This window comes from Pogona vitticeps, chromosome 6 (assembly GCF_051106095.1).
Source record: "Pogona vitticeps strain Pit_001003342236 chromosome 6, PviZW2.1, whole genome shotgun sequence".
Taxonomy (NCBI): Eukaryota; Metazoa; Chordata; class Lepidosauria; order Squamata; family Agamidae; genus Pogona; species Pogona vitticeps.
In genome coordinates, this window is record NC_135788.1 from 51,071,623 (window position 1) to 51,091,478 (window position 19,856).

Genomic DNA, 19,856 nt, shown 5'->3' on the forward strand with positions numbered 1-19,856 from the left:
ATCCAAGTCAGAGTGGATCTGAGTGATTTTGGCTGCAAAATACTGTGCAAATTTTTCACAGCAAACTACAGCGTGGTCAGCACACTAGTAATGCTCATATGCAACGTTATTTCCAAGAAATATAGTTTATACCATAGGTATGATAAAGGCAAGTGGAAATAATTAGTGAGAACACTGTGTTCAGCTAGACTTCTGCTGTGTTTCTATTAAGGTAGCCAAGGGACAAAATTAAAGAGGTGAACTGTACAAGGTGACTGAGATTCTTTCTATAGTTATTTTTAGCTTGGCTTGAAAACAAGCAAAAACCCTTCTTTTGAAGTCTTGCATGATGAAAAGAGTGATGCAGCAAAAGAAGAGTAGACCAGCAAAACCAATAAAAATATTACAGACTGCTTGAAAAGAAGAAGAAAAAAAGATGGTAGGCAGAAACATAGAACAATGCACCAATCAAATACAGTACGAACAATAGCATCAACCTCCTAATTTTGATGAAATGAAACAGTGAAAGAAAGACACAGTGCCAGGACAATTGTGTGAAGCAATATTAATGAGAACAAAAGTTAAGACTTCACTTGATTTGGAGGGATGGATACATCTAAATTTAACCCTGCGGGCTCAGCTCAACACGCTAAACTTGAACATTATATCTTGGATAATACAGTATATTTTGTTTGGGGAATTCCTTTCTTTATACTTAACAAATATTTTAATATGATAAATACTTTGTTTCTGAAATTTATATGAAGTTTCTCATACAGTATTTCCTTTATCTAGTGAGGGGAATTTGGTTTCCCTAATCTTAATCTGTACCACTAGACCTTCTTGTTGGTATCTGTTAACTAGTGGAATATTTCTGCTTTGTGTAACTCTCTGTTCTGGGGTTGTTCTGAAATTTTTCAGTTTGTGGCCCCTTTCTAGGATGGTGTTAGGAGGATCTAAACATGTTAAAGTGGGATTCCCTTCCCTTTAATTTTCACACTTAGAGATTTCTGTATACAGTGGCCATAAATCTGTTTGTGCAGATCTGAAGATATGAAAGATTGATGATGTCATTGTGACGAACACGGGTTCGAAAACACACGTGTAAGCTTGGACAGAGAGCAATCAGGAATTTGCACATGCTAAAATGAGCTGAAAGAGTCCAATCCAGCCAGCCATGCTACAACACTCCTTCTCACAAGTCTGCCCACATAAGAACACCCTGGTACTCTCAGATATTATTGTGAAAAGGTCAAGTGGGCTTTGTAGTCCTTAGACTTAACTTGCACCACTGACAGGACTCTAAGTAAGCTAGGCCGAGGCAGCACTCTCAGATGACCCTATGGCAAGTGTACTGTTCAGGAAACCAAATGAGTTTTATAATCTTTATTTTATTAAAGAAAAAGCATGTTACAAAGTATCAGAGCCAAATTAAACCAAAACAAATAATCTAGCATTGTGCTGTTTAGTTACACAGATGTAGTGAGGCAAAGAAAACATGAAAAATAGAAAAGTATTCAAAAACCCAAAAAGCCATTAAGATGAATAAAAACAATTCCAGTCCAGGAAATCATTAGTAAACAAAATAATCCAAGTTGGTTATAAAAAGGCTATAGTCCTCAGTGATCCTATAGAATAAAAACCCCTAAACAAAAGTAAAAATCCATTATATGTCCCATAGTCCTTAGAAAAGAAAAATCCAGTAAATATACCATAGTCCTTACAAAATTACAAGAGCATAGTCCATATGGAGTATTCCAAGAAAAGAAGTCCATAAAGAATATTCCATAGAACAGTCCATAGAAAATAGTCCATGCATAGTCCTTAGGAAAAATCCCATAAGTCCAAAAGTAATCCAGCAAAGCATAGAAACCAGTCCATGTAGGTAGGCCACCACACTCTCTCTCAAGACATCAGGGTAAGTCCCATATGGCTGAAATGTAGGTCACGAATCACTGAAAGGTCGGTCTTGGAAAGACAATGTCCATAGGTAGAAAGTTCCTTTTTCAAGAGTAATTGGCAAGGGCCTAATGCACCTTCCCACGATGTCATCCAATCAGAGTTCGTTACTAGGCAAACAGTCCTGTTGTACCACATGACTTCTTTCTCATACACAGCAGATGTTATTTGGGTTTACGGTGGTTTCTCAAAGAGTCACAACAATTTCCATCTATCTAATCACACAGAGTCCTTCTCAGGCCTTCAGAATAACATTCTCTCTGCTCGCCTAGAAAACAACTTGTCAGCATAGCACAGATACTATATACAAAGAAACAAAATGGAACCTCTCTGGCTTATTTCTTAATTACAAAACCCATATGCCTTAAAAGATTTTAACTTAAAAACCCATCTCATCACAGTCATGAGCGACAATTTTTAATATTTAATTTAGAATTTCCTATCCCACCTGCCCCTCACGTTCTGGGGCTCCCTAGGGACTGGGACAAGTGGCAGTTATTTTCAAGCATTAAAGGGTCTGTCCCATCCTGAGGACCCCAAAGGCTTCAACCGGTTAAAAGGGATCCCTAGAGAGAACTAGGGGTGGGAGAATAGAAAACTTTTATTAAAAATTAAAGTTTGTGGCTGATGACAGGATTCTGGCCTTTATTCCAATAATTTAATTGTTACATGTTTTCATGCTAAATTAACCGTATAGGACAATCAAGAATATAAAATGGAGAATACCCCTTTATTATGTGAGGCTGAGCCATAACTAGACATTTTGGCACCAAGGGCACAAAATGTGCCCCCTACATCAATTTGGTAATACTGTACATTGTATGAAATTAATACAAGAAGTAATTATAGCACTTAATATATTGTCTGTACCTCACTTCCTCCAGAGAGATCAGTGGAGCTAGAAAAAATGAATCTTGTGTATAAATGTTATCTAATGGAATGGTTATATATAATGATTGTATTATTTCTAGTTATCTTACAGTTATATGTGTTTCACCCTTCACTGAGACTGAAGGAGTTATTATTTAGCACAATTGTTTTCAAGGTCACAGTGGAAGACTAGAGAGGCTTTCTCTATCGAACTGTCATTCACACTAGTCATTTCTCTTGGCAATGTGCTGCAATAGGATATAAAGCCACAATGTTCTGGTCATATTCTCCCATAAATAAGACTTTCATGGCTGGGATCCAATGGTTGTTGTAGGTTTTCTGGGCTGTTCGACCGCGTTCTGGAGGTTTTTCTTCCTAACGTTTTGCCAGTCTCTGTGGCCGGCATCTTCAGAGCACAGGAGTTAGAATTCTGTCAGAACTCAGACAAAGTTGGAACAAGAAAAAAAACAACAGAAGAAAAGTCAAATCTGATACAATCCCGCACTGCACTGGCCAAAATTATTGGCACCCTTAACTTACGGTAATATTTGGTAGCACCCCCTTTGGAAAAAATAACTGGAATAAATTCCGGTAACCATGAATTAGTTTCTTACACCTCTCTACTGGAATTTTGGACCAATCTTCTTTTGCAAACTGCTCCAGGGCCTTCAGATTTGAAGGATGCCTTCTCCCAATTGCTGTTTTGAGATCTCTCTATAGGTGTTCTATGGGATTCAGATCTGGACTCACTGCTGGCCATTTCAGAACTCTTCAGCGCTGTTTGTAGCCATTTCTGAGTGCTTTTTGAAGTGTGTTTTGGGTCATTGTCCTGCTGGAAGACCCATGACCTCTGGTGGAGACGCAACTTTCTGACATTGGCCACTACATTGCACCGCAAAATTCTTTGGTAATCATCAGATTTCATGATACCGTTCACACAGTGAAGGTATCCAGTGGCAGAAGCAGCAAAGCAACCCCAAAACATCTTTGAACCTCTATGTTTGACTGCAGGGACTGTGTTCTTTTCTTTGAATGCCTCATTTCTTTTTGCATAAACAATGCCATGATATCCTTGACGGAAAAGCTCTACTTTTGTCTCATCTGTCCACAGTACATTCTCCCAGAAGGATTATGGTACAGTATTGTCACATAAGTTTTGGCATACTCCAGTCTTGTTTTTTTATGCCTTTGTGTCAGCAGTGCTGTCCTCCTGGGTCTCCTACCATAGTGTCCCTTTTCATTCAGATGGCGACGGATAGTGTGAGCTGACACTGTTGTGCCCTGTGTCTGCAGATCAGCTTGAATTTGTTGGGAAGTTAATCTGGGTTCTGCATCCACCATTCAAACAACCTTTTGTTGTAATTTTTCAGTTATTTTGCTCTTCCGTCTATGTCCAGGGAGTGCCATGGGCTGTAAACCTCTTGATGATATTGCGCACAGTGGATGCAGGAACATTATGATCTCTGGAGATGGACTTGTAGGCTAGAGATTGTCACTGTTTTTCCACAATTTTTTCTATTTCAAATCCACAGACTACACTTCATTCTTTTCTCCATATTCATTGTCAAACGCAACACAAAGCTTGAGTCAACTTTTCTCCATCTTAACAGGTTGCAAGTGTGATTACTATATTGCCCACACCTCTTAGTTGTGGCAGATGTGTCTAAATACAAATTAAAGGAGCATCACATGCTTGAAAAGCAATTATTTCTTACAATTTAGACAGGGTGCCAATAAATTTGGCCAGTGCATTTTTGGGTTTCTGTGTGGGATTGTATCACATTTGACATTTCTTCTCTGTTTTTTTTTTTTGTGTTGTTCCAACGCAAACCAAAGAAATGAACATGTGAGTACCAAAACATTTGCAACTGCAACAATTTTCTGAGAGAAGGGTTGCATTTTCTGACAGAATTGCAAGGGTGCCAATCTTTTTGGCCATGATTGAATACATGAGGTACAAATGGGGTATTGTATAGATTGAGGTCAGGGAGAAATGGAATGCAAAAATTCCTGTGTCAGCAGTTGAGTTATAGTAGTTATCAGTCATGAAGTTGTGGGTGATAACACAGCTGTTGTGCTTTTACTAACCCAATGCAGGTCATATGATCGATCGATGGATGGATGGATGGATGGACCTTTTCAACCACATGAATTCTAGGACAATGTACAAAGGCATCCATTAGATTAATCAGACAAATATAATAAAATCTTCATCTTGATTCAAGCCATAGGCAATAGAATCCAACCTCTTGCTATATTGTAATTTACTATTTTCATAACCTTCTTTTTAAGTTCCTTTTTTACATCCACTGCAATATTAGTTGCAGGGTAACTGGAGAGATTTAATTTTTTTCCTTGTTGGATTTTTAATATTACCATTCTGATAGGGTTTGTTGTTATTGTTGGGTTTTCTTTTTTTAGACTAACTATGGTTGCTCCAGGTTTCTGGAAGTCGTAAAAAGATGGTGATGTGGAACATTGTGGTACAAAATTTTGTAACAGCCCTAAGCCCTAAGATAATTCTTTGGTTTGTTAACCAGCAGTAGGACTCAGTTTGAGATTCCTTTCCATGAGAGTAAGGGAATATTGGTGCTCACATGATATAGTTAGGGTACAATGAACAAAAACACTCTTTTGGAATTATTCAATTTATTTATATCGCATCTTGCTCCAAATTCAGGGTTTCAGAACAGTTTACTTACAAAATGATTTAAAGACAAATGCAACTGAAACCCTTTGGCCAAAATCCTGTTGCATAGTGTACTAGGTTGCATTAGAGTTGACCCACTGAAACAACAGGGATTCAAAGTCAACTCCTCCATAAGTTCTGTTGATCCAAACGGGCCTACTCTAACTGCAATTTACTGTGCTTAAGTAAGTTGCAGTTAGAGTGGGCCCATTTGAATCAATGGAACTTATGGAGGAGTTGACTGTGAGGGTTCTATTTTTTTTAATATGGGTCTCCACAAAAACATCCTTAGACTTAGGTAACTTTGCAACAGGGGAAAGGTTTATTGGAGTATTTAACAAGAATTCTTTATCTATGAAATTGTCCCATAACTTTTCTCCTGCCGCCAACGGGTCCAACAAGGGTCTTTTCGCATCAACCAAAAACGTGTTCGTTTCTTCAGGATCCCAGGGACCTGGCCAACCACGGAGAGGATCTTCCTTTAGTATCTCAACGTCCTCTCCTTCCAGTAAGGGAATGGTCTTGTCCTCACTGGCTCCTTCCCACTCAACATCTCGGGTTCCGGGGAACAAAGTCCAGGGTCTTGTTGCACCTCCCTCCTCCACACCTCCATCTCAATCTCTCTTGTTTTTCCCTTTCTACTTCTCTTTCTCCTCTCTCAGTTGCCTCCTCCACTCATGAGCTTCCGCTTCACCCCAGTAGGACGGACGTGGGAGGAATCGCCCGTCTTCATTGGTAGTCCGCTTCCTCTCTGGGCACCCAGAGTCTTCCCCACTCTCTGGTCCAAGGATCTTGTGCCCAGATCCATTCCCAACCTGGGGCAATCCTCTCTCATCCCTTTTTATTTCCGCCATTCCCGCCTCAATCTCCAGCCTCTTTTTCCTACCCGTTCCACCAAATGTTCCTCCGTTTGAATGGCTACCATTAACCTGCACATTTTGACTTCTAAATCCCCGGTATCGGTACCCCTTTGTTCTTTTGTAACCGGGGATGGGGTGAGCAAGGTCTGTACCTCCCTTTCTGTAGTTGGTGGAAGGGATGGCACTCCAGTGAGGGGTTTCTCTCCTTCCCTTCTCACATTGACTCACTAGATCTCTGTTGATTCAATGGGCTTAGTATACTGCAATTTACTACACTAAGCAACAGAATTTTGGCCAATATGTTCAACTATATTTTAATATTACAACTTACTTCAATGTTTAAAGGACTGATGAGTTAAAAGAATTTAAAGTTATTTTTAAAGTATATTTTTTAAAAAGAGTAGAGCATTCCCCTCCCATTAAAATCTCCTTCAGAAGCCTCAACCTCTGTAGCTATATCTTAACAATGGAGCAATCTTTTTTAACCAGTTTTGGTGAATTCAGTGCTCAGAGCCCATTGCAAACAAAATTTTCCTACATTTTATGAATGTATATTGGAGTCAGCAAAGTGTGCTATGTGTACGCTTGTGACACCACCACCCCGTCACCATATCCTCAAAATAAATAATTTAAATGGTTGAAAAACTCCTCCAAATTATATATACATTTAAAAAACTGGCTGCTAGTGGGAATATGAGGGCTTCATTAGATTAATTTTTTTAAAGGCAAATATTTTGGGGATTTAATGTGATATGGAAGGGATGTGTTCTTTCAATGTGGCCTTTGGACCTCTGCCCACCCAAAAATACACATATTTGTTTTAATTTCTGTGTGTTTTTTTTTTACATGAATGGATTGATCTTCTCCATACTAGGTGACTGAGGCTATTATAATCTCCTGCTGACAAATGCCCAGGTGACTTTCTCAGAATTTAATGGGCTGATGTAAGGCCTTTGGGGGTGGGGAGGTGGGGAATTGGGGCCAACATTCTCTGCTTTTTCTCTTCAGAGATTCCACCAAAATTAAAATCTTGGTAGTTTTCCCTTCTTTAGTAACTGGACACACAAATTAGTTCTAAAATCAATGTAATTTGTTCATTAAGTTCCTGCTGCTGCTTTTGGATTTAGATTTGCAAAAAATGAAACAGCAGCCTAATACCGTGTAATTTGCAGATTGCTTACCTCTTGCCAGGGAATCAGTAAATATGCCTGAAAACTGGCAACCGCTGAATAATTTATTACGGAATATTGTTATTAAATTTGCCAAGGCAGTTTCGGATGCAAGGAAAGTTGGAAAACACCAACACAAAGAAGAATACTTTTTTTGGTCATTTTTCAGGGCTTGGAAATACAGTACTCTTTTTTTTTGTATTACAACTCTCAGAGGCATTCTGAATGCGAGATTCTAGGATTTATAGTCTTTTCCATACGTTGGGAACAGCTTCTAGGGGACTGAGGGGAAAGAGGTGATAGTGGTCAGAAGAATCCTGTGTTGGGATTTCAAAAATCCTAGGGAAGCTGTTGAGAGTGTGATTTGGCATCAAAATCTGCAATGTGATGACACTGATCTAAGCAGAACTTGTCTGTCAACAACAAAGCCTTCAGCAAACTCACATCTTAAAAATCCTAGACAGGGGTTTCTTGTCCCATCATTCCTAGTGTCAGACATAGATTTGAGCTTTGGTGAGGCTTTCTATGGTGCCAATGACAAACAAGATTCTAGCCATGGAAATTATTTTTTTGTCCATTGCGAAGAGAACATGTCTAACCCTACCCAGGAAAATCTTTTTCCAGTTTTCTGTATGCCTTCTAAATCCTCACTCCAGAAGAATTATCTGGATTATTTTTCTTGTGTTTATTTTCTTTGCCTTAATTTTGGTTGTCGCCTCTTTGAAAAATAATTTCATTTTTGAGATGCAAGATTTACTGCATTTGTTCAGATGCTTCAGTGCCATTTATCATGCCATTTAACAGAGCATTGCTTATGAAGGGATGATAAATGACAACTGGTGCAGTTTACATTAGCTAGTGCAAGCGATTACCACAGTCAGTAAAATTCACACATCAGTCTTTCAGCTCTTTAAGGCATTCTGCATTCTTTATTTCTGTTTTCTAATTTTGATCGATAGCAAATAATTTATAGAGATACTCATCTACCTTTTTAAAGAAATACATTTAAAACAACATGGAACATGAAAATTGAATGAGTATGCTTTTGCTGTTGGTTTCTATCTATTACATATAGCACTTTAGTCAATAAATGGGGAGAGAGAAAATAAATTGAAATCTCTCATCAGTACAATGGGCCATTTGGGTTGTGCTCCAAAGCCCATTGGGTTAAATGAAAAGTGTTAATTGATAGTGGTCTGTTGGGTGGTTTGGACAACAGGTAGCCTCTGAACAGCTACTTAAAACATTACCATGTAGTGGCTCTAACCACATGGTGAGGTAGCCTCAAGCAGTGTTATTGTCCAAGTTGGAAATTAGCAAAAGAGAAAAGGGATATCGTAAAGCTGGGAATACTATATGAATTTTCAAAATTGTGCGCCATTGCACTATAAGCTGATATTCAGATAATAATACAGTGGACCCTCTACTTACCGAATTAATCCGTATTGGAACGGTGGCTGCAGGTCGAAAAGTCTGTAGGTTGAGTCTCCATTGACCTACAATGCATTGAAAACAGATTAATCCCGTAACTGGCCATTTTTGTTCCATTTTTGTTCCATTTTGGTTTTTTTCTGGTCTGTAGGTCGATTATCCGGCTGCAAGTCGAACCTAAATTTTGTGGCCAGAGACGTCTGTAACTTGAAAAGTCTGTAAGTTGAGGGTCCACTGTAAATACAGTAATACTAAAGTACTCTCAAGTCAGTTCTGACCTACAGTGATTCTTTTCACAATTTTTTAGGCATAGAGTACAGTGGGACCTTGACTTACAAACATCACTACCTACGAACATTTTGACTTACGAACGGCTCCGTTCACAAAAATTGGCATCGACTTGCGAACACAAAAAGGCAGGGGGAAGGGCGGGAAGTTCAATTTTCCTGCAAGTCGATGCCAATTTTTGCGAACGGAGCAATTGGCGCCTTCAGAGGTCTCCAAGGTCTTTCCCCCTGACATTGGAGGAAGCCCTTTGAGACCTCTGAAGGCAAAAAGGCAGGGGGAGAGGGCTGGAAATTTGTATTTCTCGCCCTTTCCCCCTGGCTTTTTGCCTCCGGAGGTCTCAAAGGGCTTCCTCCGATGTCGGGGGGAAAGCCCATTGAGACCTCCAGAGGCAAAAAGGCAGGAGGAAAGGGTGGGAAATTGGAATTTCCAGCCCTTTCCCCCTGCCTTTTTGCCTTTTGCCTTCCCTCAGAATGCATTAATCGGTTTTCAATGTATTCCTATGGGAAATGGTGCTTCGATTTAAGAATGTTTCAACTTAAGAATGCAGTCCCATACAGATTAAGTTCTTAAGTCGAGGTACCACTGTAAATGGACTAAACTCTCCAAAGAAAAGAAGGAAAACTTTTTTGAAGCTGCAAAAAGAAAAAGCAGATATAATTGTTCTTCAGGAAACTCATATTAAAGAAAAAACTGCAACTTATTAGAATGTCAAAAAACAGGTAATCTGTTTTATGCATGTGACCCTAAACAAAAGAAAAGAGGCATTGCCATCTATGTGAAAGCTCATAAGGAAGCCAAATTTATCTACGCGGACCAAGAGGGAAGAATCTTAATGGTGGAAACAGAGATTAATAGTAAAAAAACACTGGTAGCTGCTATATATGCCCCTAATCAAGCTCAAGAAACATTTTATAAGAGGCTTTATAATATTCTAAGAGAGAAAAATTATCAAAATATTTGCTTAATAGGAGACTTTAACGCCATAGTCGATCCAGTAAAAGATTACAATAAGAATCATAAAGGGAAAAAATACAATATACTTTTTATTCGAACCAACATGAATCCTGTTGAAAATAACGACATATAATGAACTCTTAAATGAGGAAGGACTATTAAAGCCAAAAACTCAACTAGAGAGCCAAGGTGACTTTTTCATGGTGGCCCCAATTGCAACTACAATCAATCTATAATCAAGACAAAAAACCAGAGGATTTTATAGAGACTATACAATACTTTATAAAATATTACTAACTACAGAAAAACAACAAATTCAAAAAGTATACAAATTTTTATTGCAATGGGACACTCAAGGTGAAGGGGTTAAGGAGGCAATATTAAAATGGTCAAAAATATTGGATATAGTATAGAGCTAGAAAAATGGCAACAAATGTGGACTAAAAATCTTAAGCTAACATTAGCAACTTCTTATAAGGAAAATCTATACAAAATGTTTTATAGATGGCATCTCCCTCCATCCAGACTTGAAAAAATCTCTGCCAACATTTTGAATAAATATTGGAAATGCAAAAACCAGAAAGGAACTTAGTACCATGCATGGTGGACATATGATATTGCAAGAAAATATTGGATTAAAATTCATACATGGATTAACCAAATTACAAAGCAAGAAGTAGAATTCAAAACAGAAATTCTCTTAGGATTAAAACTAAATAATATAGACAAGCAAAGCTATTATATAATATCACATGTTCTGACAACAGCTAGATTAGCATGGGCACAGGTATGGAAAGAGGGAGACCCGCCAAAGGATGACTTGATTATCGGAAAAAAAATTAGAATGTGCAGAAATGGACAGATTAACAGAGACTTAAAGGACAAGAAAAATCAATTTATTACAAAAGCTGGAACCTATTCTACAGATGGTGGAAAATAAAAGCTTTGTAACAAATAGAAAGTAAGGGAGTAAAATGAATAATATGGAGAAGATATTGCCAAAAGAAATGTATTATTATACAAAACTGCTCGTAGGCTAAGCTTTACAATATGTATTGTTTTTAGATACAGTGGTGCCCCGCTTTACGATTACCCCACATTACGACGAATCCGCTTCACGACGATGTTTTTGCGATTGCAGAACGATGGTCTAAATAGGGTTTTTTTTTGCTTTGCGATATCAGTTCCCTGCTTGGGAACTGATTCTTCGCAAAATGATGTTTTTTTAACATCAATTTGTAAGTTTTATGTTGGGAAAATAAAACATTTTTTTTTAATGGAGATAGAAATGGCTAAACAATTATATAAAGAAAATCAGTATAAAATGCTTTAGATAACATCTACAGTGGACCCTCTACTTACGGAATTAATCCATATCGGAACGGTGGCTGCAGGTCGAAAAGTCTGTAAGTCAAGTCTCCGTTGACCTACAATGCATTGAAAACCGATTAATCCCGTAACCGGCCGTTTTTGTTCCATTTTTGTTCCATTTTTGTTTTTTTCTGGTCTGCATGTTGATTCTGTGGCTGCAAGTCGAACCTAAATTTTGCAGCCAGAGGAGTCTAACTCGAAAAGTCTGTAAGTCGAGCCATCTGTAAGTCGAGGGTCCACTGTACTATGTGTTAGGAACCTATTAGGATTTTGAGAACATTGTATACTATGAGAGCAATATTATGATAGTAGCCAATATTGTATATGCAGAAAAGGCCTTTGATAATATGAACTAGGAGTTTATGTTATTGCAATTAAAGAAGATGGGGGCAGAAGGAACTTTTTACAAGCAGTTAAAGCAATATATACTAAACAGAAGGCTAAAATCAAAGTCAATGGCCAAATAACTGAAGATATCCAAATCGAACATGGCATGAGCAGGGCTGGCCCCTTTCTCTGTTGCTATTTATTCTAGCATTAGAGATTTTGAATAAACAAATAAGAAAAAATGATGGAATTAGAGGTCTTAGAATCAGGGGAGAAGAATTTAAGCTACAAGCATATGCTGATGATTTAGCAGTGATATTAGAAAATCCTCTGGATAGTATGGAAGAACTACTGGCAACTATGGAAGAGTTTGGAGCTGTCACAGTAATTAAAATGAATTATAAAAATGAAATTATTTACTAAAACATGAATAAAGAGATGTTGAAAAGCTGGTAATGAAAACTAGTTTTGAGGAGGTATAAAAGGTGAAATATTTAGGAGTCACTATCACAAAGAAGACAAGTAATTTGATGGAAGCAAATTATCTTACAACTTAGAAAGAAATACAGAGAGACTTGGTGGATTTTAACAAGTTATAAATCTCAATGATGGGATGAATCTCAACAGTAAAGATGATCATTTTACCAAAACTGTTAATCATGTTCCAAAATTTACCAATTCTATTAAATTATAAATATTTCAACGACCTAGACAGCCTGATCTCAAAATTTGTGTGGAAGGCCAAAAAACAAGAATAAAATTTAGAACACTACAAGATTTAAAAGAGAGAGGAGGACTAGGACTGCCAAATTTTTGATTATACTACAAGGCCTGTGCTATGGTTTGGATAAAAAATGGATAGCACTAGAAAATCAAAGACTGTTGAAATTGGAAGTTCATGATTTAAAAATGGACTGGCATGCATATATATGGTATGGAAAATTCAAAGAACAGACACATTTCTCAGAACATATTGTAAGGAAAGCATTACGTTTAGTATGACAAAAATTCCAAGTGCAAATTTATAAGAAAATTCTGATATGGGTACCATATTTTTCGCTCCATAAGATGCACTTTTTCTCTCCAAAAAGGTGGGAGGGAAAGTACATGCATCTTATGGAGTGAATGCAGTAACCCAGGATTCAGCCACCACCACCCAAAAGCCTCCCACTGCCATGCTGGGAGGCCTCTGAACCGGCAGCAGAGACTGCTTGCTGTTTGGACCTCATCATTCTGCATTGCTAGCTTTCCAGGACCTGCTTCCTGCAGCCCATCTGGAAAACCAGCAAGGCAGAAAAGGCCTATGGCAGCAAGCAATACAAATAGCCAAAGGGGAAAGAATGATTCTAGAAAAATCAGAAACACAGTCCCCCACTTAAGCAGTTGATTTTCCCATGTTTGGGGAAATCACAGGGGTCAGCTCATACCAAAGTGCAATAGATGAGCCTTACCCTGGGAAAACCACTTTTACAACAATGGTATCTCCCTTGCCAGGTTTGAGTTTGAATGGCCCCTAAGCCTCCTGGCCCTTTGTGTGCCCTACCCTCCAAAGGCATGGTGACTCCTGGCTGCACCTCCTGATCAGAACAGGGCTGCACAGCCCCAATCCCAAAAGAGGCCAGGAGAGCTCTTCAGTGTTTTGGGGTGCCCTGCAGGATCCCCATCAGGGGCTGGATGTTCCTCTCACAATCCTTCAGTGCACAGATATTAGCATATCTGCCTGCTTGCATCACCCAATTGGCTTCTCTATTGGAGAAGCAAAGCAGGAAGGAGGAGTCTCTTTCCCTTCACCTTCTGCAGAGAAGTTAGACCATGTGACCAACCAGACATGTGGAGAACCAGAGAGAGAGCGAGAGAGGACAGAAACAAAAGCTTCTAAAATTGGCAGTAAGTTTAATAGGCCTGAGAATGGCGAGGGGAAGATAAAATTACTACTGAGAGCCTGCTGGATGGGGAAAAGGTGGCTAGATATAGTTGTCTATAGTTCAGAGCTTGGTAGTAAGCTTTATCACTTCCCCATAAATTAAGCCTAAATAGAAGTAATTTTGCAGATATTTAAAACATTAAGGGACCTGGGGGGGGAGGCTAATGTGTATTGTTAGCCAAATTTCATTCTGAAGCACAGAATGATTAAAAAGGCACTGAGCACATGCAGAATAAAGTTCAAAAGGGAAACCAAAAGGGATCTAACACTCCTTTCCTTAATATATTACCACTAGGGCTACAGGTTTTATTTGGTGTATTAACTTGCCACAGTTTTTATGGACTCATCAGGAGCAAGGCAATTTGAATTGCAGAGGGCAGATCTGAATCACAGATCTGAATATGTCCAAGTAAAGCTTTCAAATCTTGAAAATTGGTTTAAGAACCCAACATTTCATAAATAGCATTTCACATGTACACACACACAACTGTAAACAGAAATTTTAGTAGTATTTTTGTGTTAACAAAAGCTGCATGGTGTCGCTCCCCCTGTTTTTATTGGTTTTTCTTAATCATTGTTGTTCTACAATATTGCTGGTAGATTTTATCTTTTCATTGTGATTCCCAGCTACTGTATTTTATCCTATTGTAGTCTCTAAAATTGGACAACCATCTGTCAGATCTGCTCTGATTTGGATTCCTGCATTGAACCAGGGGTTGGAATTGATAGCCTTATAGGCCCCTTCCAACTCCATTATTCTATGATTCTGTGCTGCTTTGAGATTATATTTGTAAAAGGAAGCAGGCAGTAGATGTGGTGATGAATAAGGGGCACATTTTTCTTGCAGAGTATGGGAACTCATTCTATCAGTGCAAAGCAGAAAAGGCTAGCATATAGCATTCCTTTTAAAGTAGAGGTAGTAAAATATGCTAAGGAGTATGGAAACAGTGAACAGTGCAGAGACATTTTGGGCCTCCTCATCTGAAAAAAATGATTAGAGAGTGGAGGAAACAGGAGGATCAGCTGCAAAAAGCTGATAAAAGTAAGCACACTTTCTGTGGATATGCTGCATGCTGCAAAGTAAAGAACTGAATGATGGAGAGAGAAAACTTTATTGCTGGAAGGAAGGAAGGGAGGAAGGGAGGGAGTGGAAGTGAGGCATGCTTTGCTGTTTGCTTACACCTGTGCTGGTGGTGATTTCTTCATCATAGCTCTTATTGACTACCCAGCAACAATCTGTTTATTCATCTCTTTCAGTGCAATAACAATTCATTATAAGTGTTAAAACTTGAGATGGTAATTCCCACTCATTGTGTGTCATCCTGCTGTAGAAGTCTGCTTCATGATTCTCCACTTCTGGTACATGTATGACTTGTGAAATGACATGCTTGAGAATACACCAGTCCCCAAACTGTACTGTTAGTAGCAAGAAAGACATGGATTTTGTTCCTCCTTGGTGGTTGATATAAAGCATTATAGTGTTGTTGTCTGTGGCTATTGGAATAACTTTGCCAACTACAAATTGTTCAAAAGCTCTCACTGTGTTGTACACTGCAAGAAGTTTGAGGTAATTGATGTGACAACATCTATCTATTGCTACTGCCTTATGAATTTGCCAGAATATTTTTTTTCCGGTTTTCCTCTCCTAAAAATGAGGTGCGTCTTATTTGGAGGTGCGTCTTATGGAGCAAAAAATACGGTAGCCTCAATAGAGGCATTTACATTGAAAATGTTAAACCAAGAGGGAGTTTTACTTACCTATAAAGATTTGTTAACTAAAGATCAAACTATGGAAAATAAACAAAACTTAGAGAAACTGGGTCTTGTTGAAGCAGCCTTTACAGGTCCAGGCAGAAATAATAACAATATTCCCTCACTCCCACTCCTGCTCCACCCTACAACATCTTACAAGCCCGCTGAAGTCCTGGGAAACTTCTTCTCAGGTTAACAATGCCAGAGACAACTGCGATGGTGAAGGTGCCAGATCAGCCAAAGCTACTGCAAGCTTTAGGTTGGATAAACTATTTCCACAACCATTTCCAAAAATGATTTCCCAAAAAGCCATTCTGTCTTGCATATACGTTTTTCCTCCAAAGCAGTTTAAAAATTGCTTCAGAAAACTCATCAGCTAAGTAGCAAAGAAATGTTTGCCTTTAAAGATGGCCAATCTGTGGAAGACAAATGAAATATCTTTGCTTAGGGACTGGTTAACGAAAGTATGGCACATAGCTGAGCAGATTATAGCAACATAGAAGAGAACAATATCAACAGATTCATAGAATGATGGGCATTATTTTAATACCATTTTATCCATGGAATTTATTTACTGAATTATCATTATAATTTTTTCCTTTGTCTCACTACAGTAGGAAAGGTAGAAATTTTTATGAAAGTGGTACAATTTGCCAAAAGAATTTAATCCAGTTGATGGCATTGTGGCAAATAATATAGAATAATAATATAAAATCAAAGCAACAATGAGACCATGTTATTATATATGTGATGATAATGAAGCATGCTCTAAGCTTTAAGAAAAATGAAGAGAGTCTATCTCAGGGGTCCCCAACCCGCCGCCCATTGCCAGTCAGTGGCCTTCGCAAGACTGGGCCATGGAGACAGATCTCCCGCAGACCCACATGCACGCACAACCCGCCCATTCGCACGGGTGCACGAGCACGCCCCACTCACTTGCGAGCACACCATGCCCACCAGCACATTCACACAAGCACACCACACGTACCTGCGAGTGCACCACGCTCACCCTGTGGTGCTCACCCGCACATGAGTGTGCCACGCTCACCCATGCATGAGCATGCCATGTCCACCCGCGAGTGCACCACACTCACCCACACATGAGTGTGCCACACCCACCCGTGAGCGGCACCACCCCCTGGGCACGGACCTCGTCCCCCCCAACTGGTCCACAGTTCGGAAAATGTTGGGGACCACTGGTCTATCTAACAAATTCTATTAGCTGTATCATAAGGTTTTTTTTATACACATAGGCATGCATTATTTTAAAATTTCAAAATGCCACACATTAATTCTTCAAATTAGGCAATATTGCTTGATACCTTCTTCTTTTAGAAACAGAACAAGAAACAAAGCACTTTCACTTTCCTCTTTTACTATCCTAGCCTTCAGTTTTAGTGTTGCCTGAGATGGCAGAAAACTTCAGATAATGGAAATTCCTGAACATAAATTCCTGAAAATATACGCAGTAACCTTATTTTGGGGAGTATCTTTAAAAAAAACCTGTTGCAGATATATCTGCAATTACATTTAAAAGATGTAGAAGTTAACAGATGGTGTGCGGAGTCAGCTGCAGTGGCACTAAAAAGGAGAAAAATTCAGAAAAACAGTATTTCTTCCAATGGAGGGCACAATCTTGGCTACAAGTAGCAAGAAATATATGTGAGAGTAAATGCAATTGAAGAACCTTGCAAAAAAGTTTAGTTACAGTTGGGAAAGACTAATGGTGGAATAATAACCTCAGTAGCAGCTTGGCACTAGGTTCAATAGGAATTACTTCTGCTAAGCTAAACTCAGCCTTTATTGCCTGATTTTGGAAGCTAAACAGAGTTAGGGCTGGTTAACACTTGAACAGGGGACCCACCAGCAAATACCAGGGATATTCAGGTAGAACTAGGAAAGAATCCTTCCTGAAACCCTGGACTGCCCTTGCTATAAGTCAGAATTGTCAATACTTGACTGGACGGACCACTGGTGTTACTGAAAATATAATATATAGTGGACCCTCGACTTACGAACTTAATCCGTTCTGGAAGGACGTTCGTACCTCGGAAAGTTCGTAAGTCGAAGTATCATTTCCCATTGAAATGCATGGGAACGGAATTATTTCATTCCAGCATTTCAAAAAAATAATAATACAAAAATAAAAATAAAAAGAGCAAGTCCCATGTTGGGACTGCAAAACACCCCCCCCCCCACAAAACCCACAGAAAAATAACCCGCCCAGTCGAAACCCACCCTCCAAAACCCACACAGAAAAGTTTTTTTTTAAAAAAAAGGACTTACCAGTCTGAAGCCTCCTGGCGCTCCACTGCCTCCGCTGCGGCCGGGGGCCAGCAGCCAAGTTCCCGGCCAGCTCTAGCCTCCCGGCAGTGGGTTAGCTTTGGTGGCTCCGAAGCCAAAACAGCAGGGAGAAAGGGTGGGAAATTCGAATTTCCTGCCCTTCCTCCCTTCTTCCCTGCCTTTGGAGCTTTCAAAGGGCTTCCTCCGATGTTGGGGAAAGCCCTTTGAAACCTCTGAAGGCACCGATTGCTGCGGCAAGGACCCCCAGGGAGGTCTCCCCTGGTGGTGTGCAAGCCCTGGGGGACCACCCTGGGGGTCCCCGCCACCGTGATGGACACCTTCGGAGCTTTCAAAAGGCTTCCTCCGACATTGCAGGAAGCCTTCTGAAACCTCAGAAGCCGAAAAGACAGGGAGAAAGGGTGGGAAGTTCAAACTTCCCACCCTTTCTCTCTGCCTTTTTGGCTTCTGAAGCAAGCCGGGTGGCTGGGGAGAAATCGACTCCCTCCTTTCACCCGATGCTGAAGGGGACTTCAGCTGCCTGGCTTGCTTCTCGTTTGGAAAATTCGAATTTCCCACCCTTTCTCCCTGCCTTTTGGGTTTGTAACCCGATCCACGTTCACAAGTAGGGTGTACTACTTGTGATGAGATCGGGTTCGTAACCTGAAATGTTCGCAACTAGGGCCATTCGTAAGTTGAGGGCCCACTGCAGCTTCCTATGTTGTATTCCTGTCGCCTAAGAAGAGAAAATGCAGCCACAGTAAATCATAAGTAGTCTATCCAATTTTATTGCTGTTAGCATGTATTGTTCATTCTTTTTCAGACCCCTCAAGTGTACGGTTGACACTGGAGTTCAGAAGTAGTTGTTTTGTGAGTTAAATCTAGTAGTTTTCTAAGTTTGAATGTGTAATTAGCTCTGAAGTCAACCCAACAAACCTTGGTATGTTTTGAAATTTCATCCAAGATTAGTTACAGAGTACAGACAAGCACATCTGTAAACTCTATTTCTGTGGACTTTCTCTTTTTCTCATTCCCAGGGCTATCCCCTTTCAATTCACTGATTTTGCTTTTCCTGCAATAAAATGGCGGTGTTGGGGAGCAGCTAAATGGATATTTATCCCATTGCTTCTGTCATGTTTCTCACTGTTCTTTTTGATAATTACTCTGTTGACTACAGAGTGTTAGTACTAACTGTGAGTCTTCTGGTACGTATATGTGGTATTTTTTGTTTGGTCAGCTTCTATTGTCATTTTTTCATAGCATTTCCACTCACATTATTTTGTTTTGCTTTTGGCTTATGTGACATCTATATTGGTGCTTTAGGGCCATGTTTGGGCATGTCCAGATGACATCTCAGTGGTACACAGAATGGCGTGTGGTGTGGAAGTGAACCTGATAGGAATTAAAACTGCAATGTGGTTTCTAAATGTTTCTCTACTGGTTTAGCCTTTTACTGTAGCTATAGTGCTAAACTGATACAGCAGTAATTCAAATGTTTATAGTGTGTTGCCAATTCAGTGCTGTTCCACTTGATAAACATTTTAAAAAGGAGGGATTTGAATTCTTGTGAAAAGGGTAGATGAGAGTTGTGATAATAGCAGAAAAGAATGAAGGTGAATGAGGTCTGCATAATGTGTGGACACTTCAATTGCACCTTCCTGGAATAATTAAAATATTTTCTGTGAACCATGACATAGATTTAAATGCCAGGGTGTGATATAGAAAAATTGGGACAAACTTTTGTGTGGTTACACCCTTGTTCTGATGCTTCTTCTGCTTCTACAGCTGGTGTCTCTCCTGCTGTGATCAACTGTCACACATAAATATATGAATGTCACAACAACTAATTGCATAAAAATGTCTCATCATGATACATGTCAACAAGGAGGGGGAATATAAGATTCATGCCATATTTTTAAGATGCTTTTGGCTGATCATGATCAGATTTTGAATTATGATCGAGTCAACTCACCCATCACTAAGCAAGAGTCAAATGCTTCACT

The 19,856-nt window shown here is 39.3% G+C and overlaps 1 protein-coding gene and 1 non-coding gene across 2 annotated transcripts in view; one reads left to right on the plus strand and one right to left on the minus strand.

Moving 5' to 3' along the window:
- The window catches only part of TMEM108 (transmembrane protein 108), a 329,648-nt gene that overhangs the window by 40,007 nt on the left and 269,785 nt on the right, over positions 1-19,856 (plus strand). The gene's annotated exons all lie outside the window — the stretch shown is intronic.
- Positions 13,244-13,399, minus strand: LOC140701545 (U1 spliceosomal RNA). Its single transcript, XR_012080442.2, has one exon. It is a non-coding gene; the product is annotated as a U1 spliceosomal RNA (small nuclear RNA).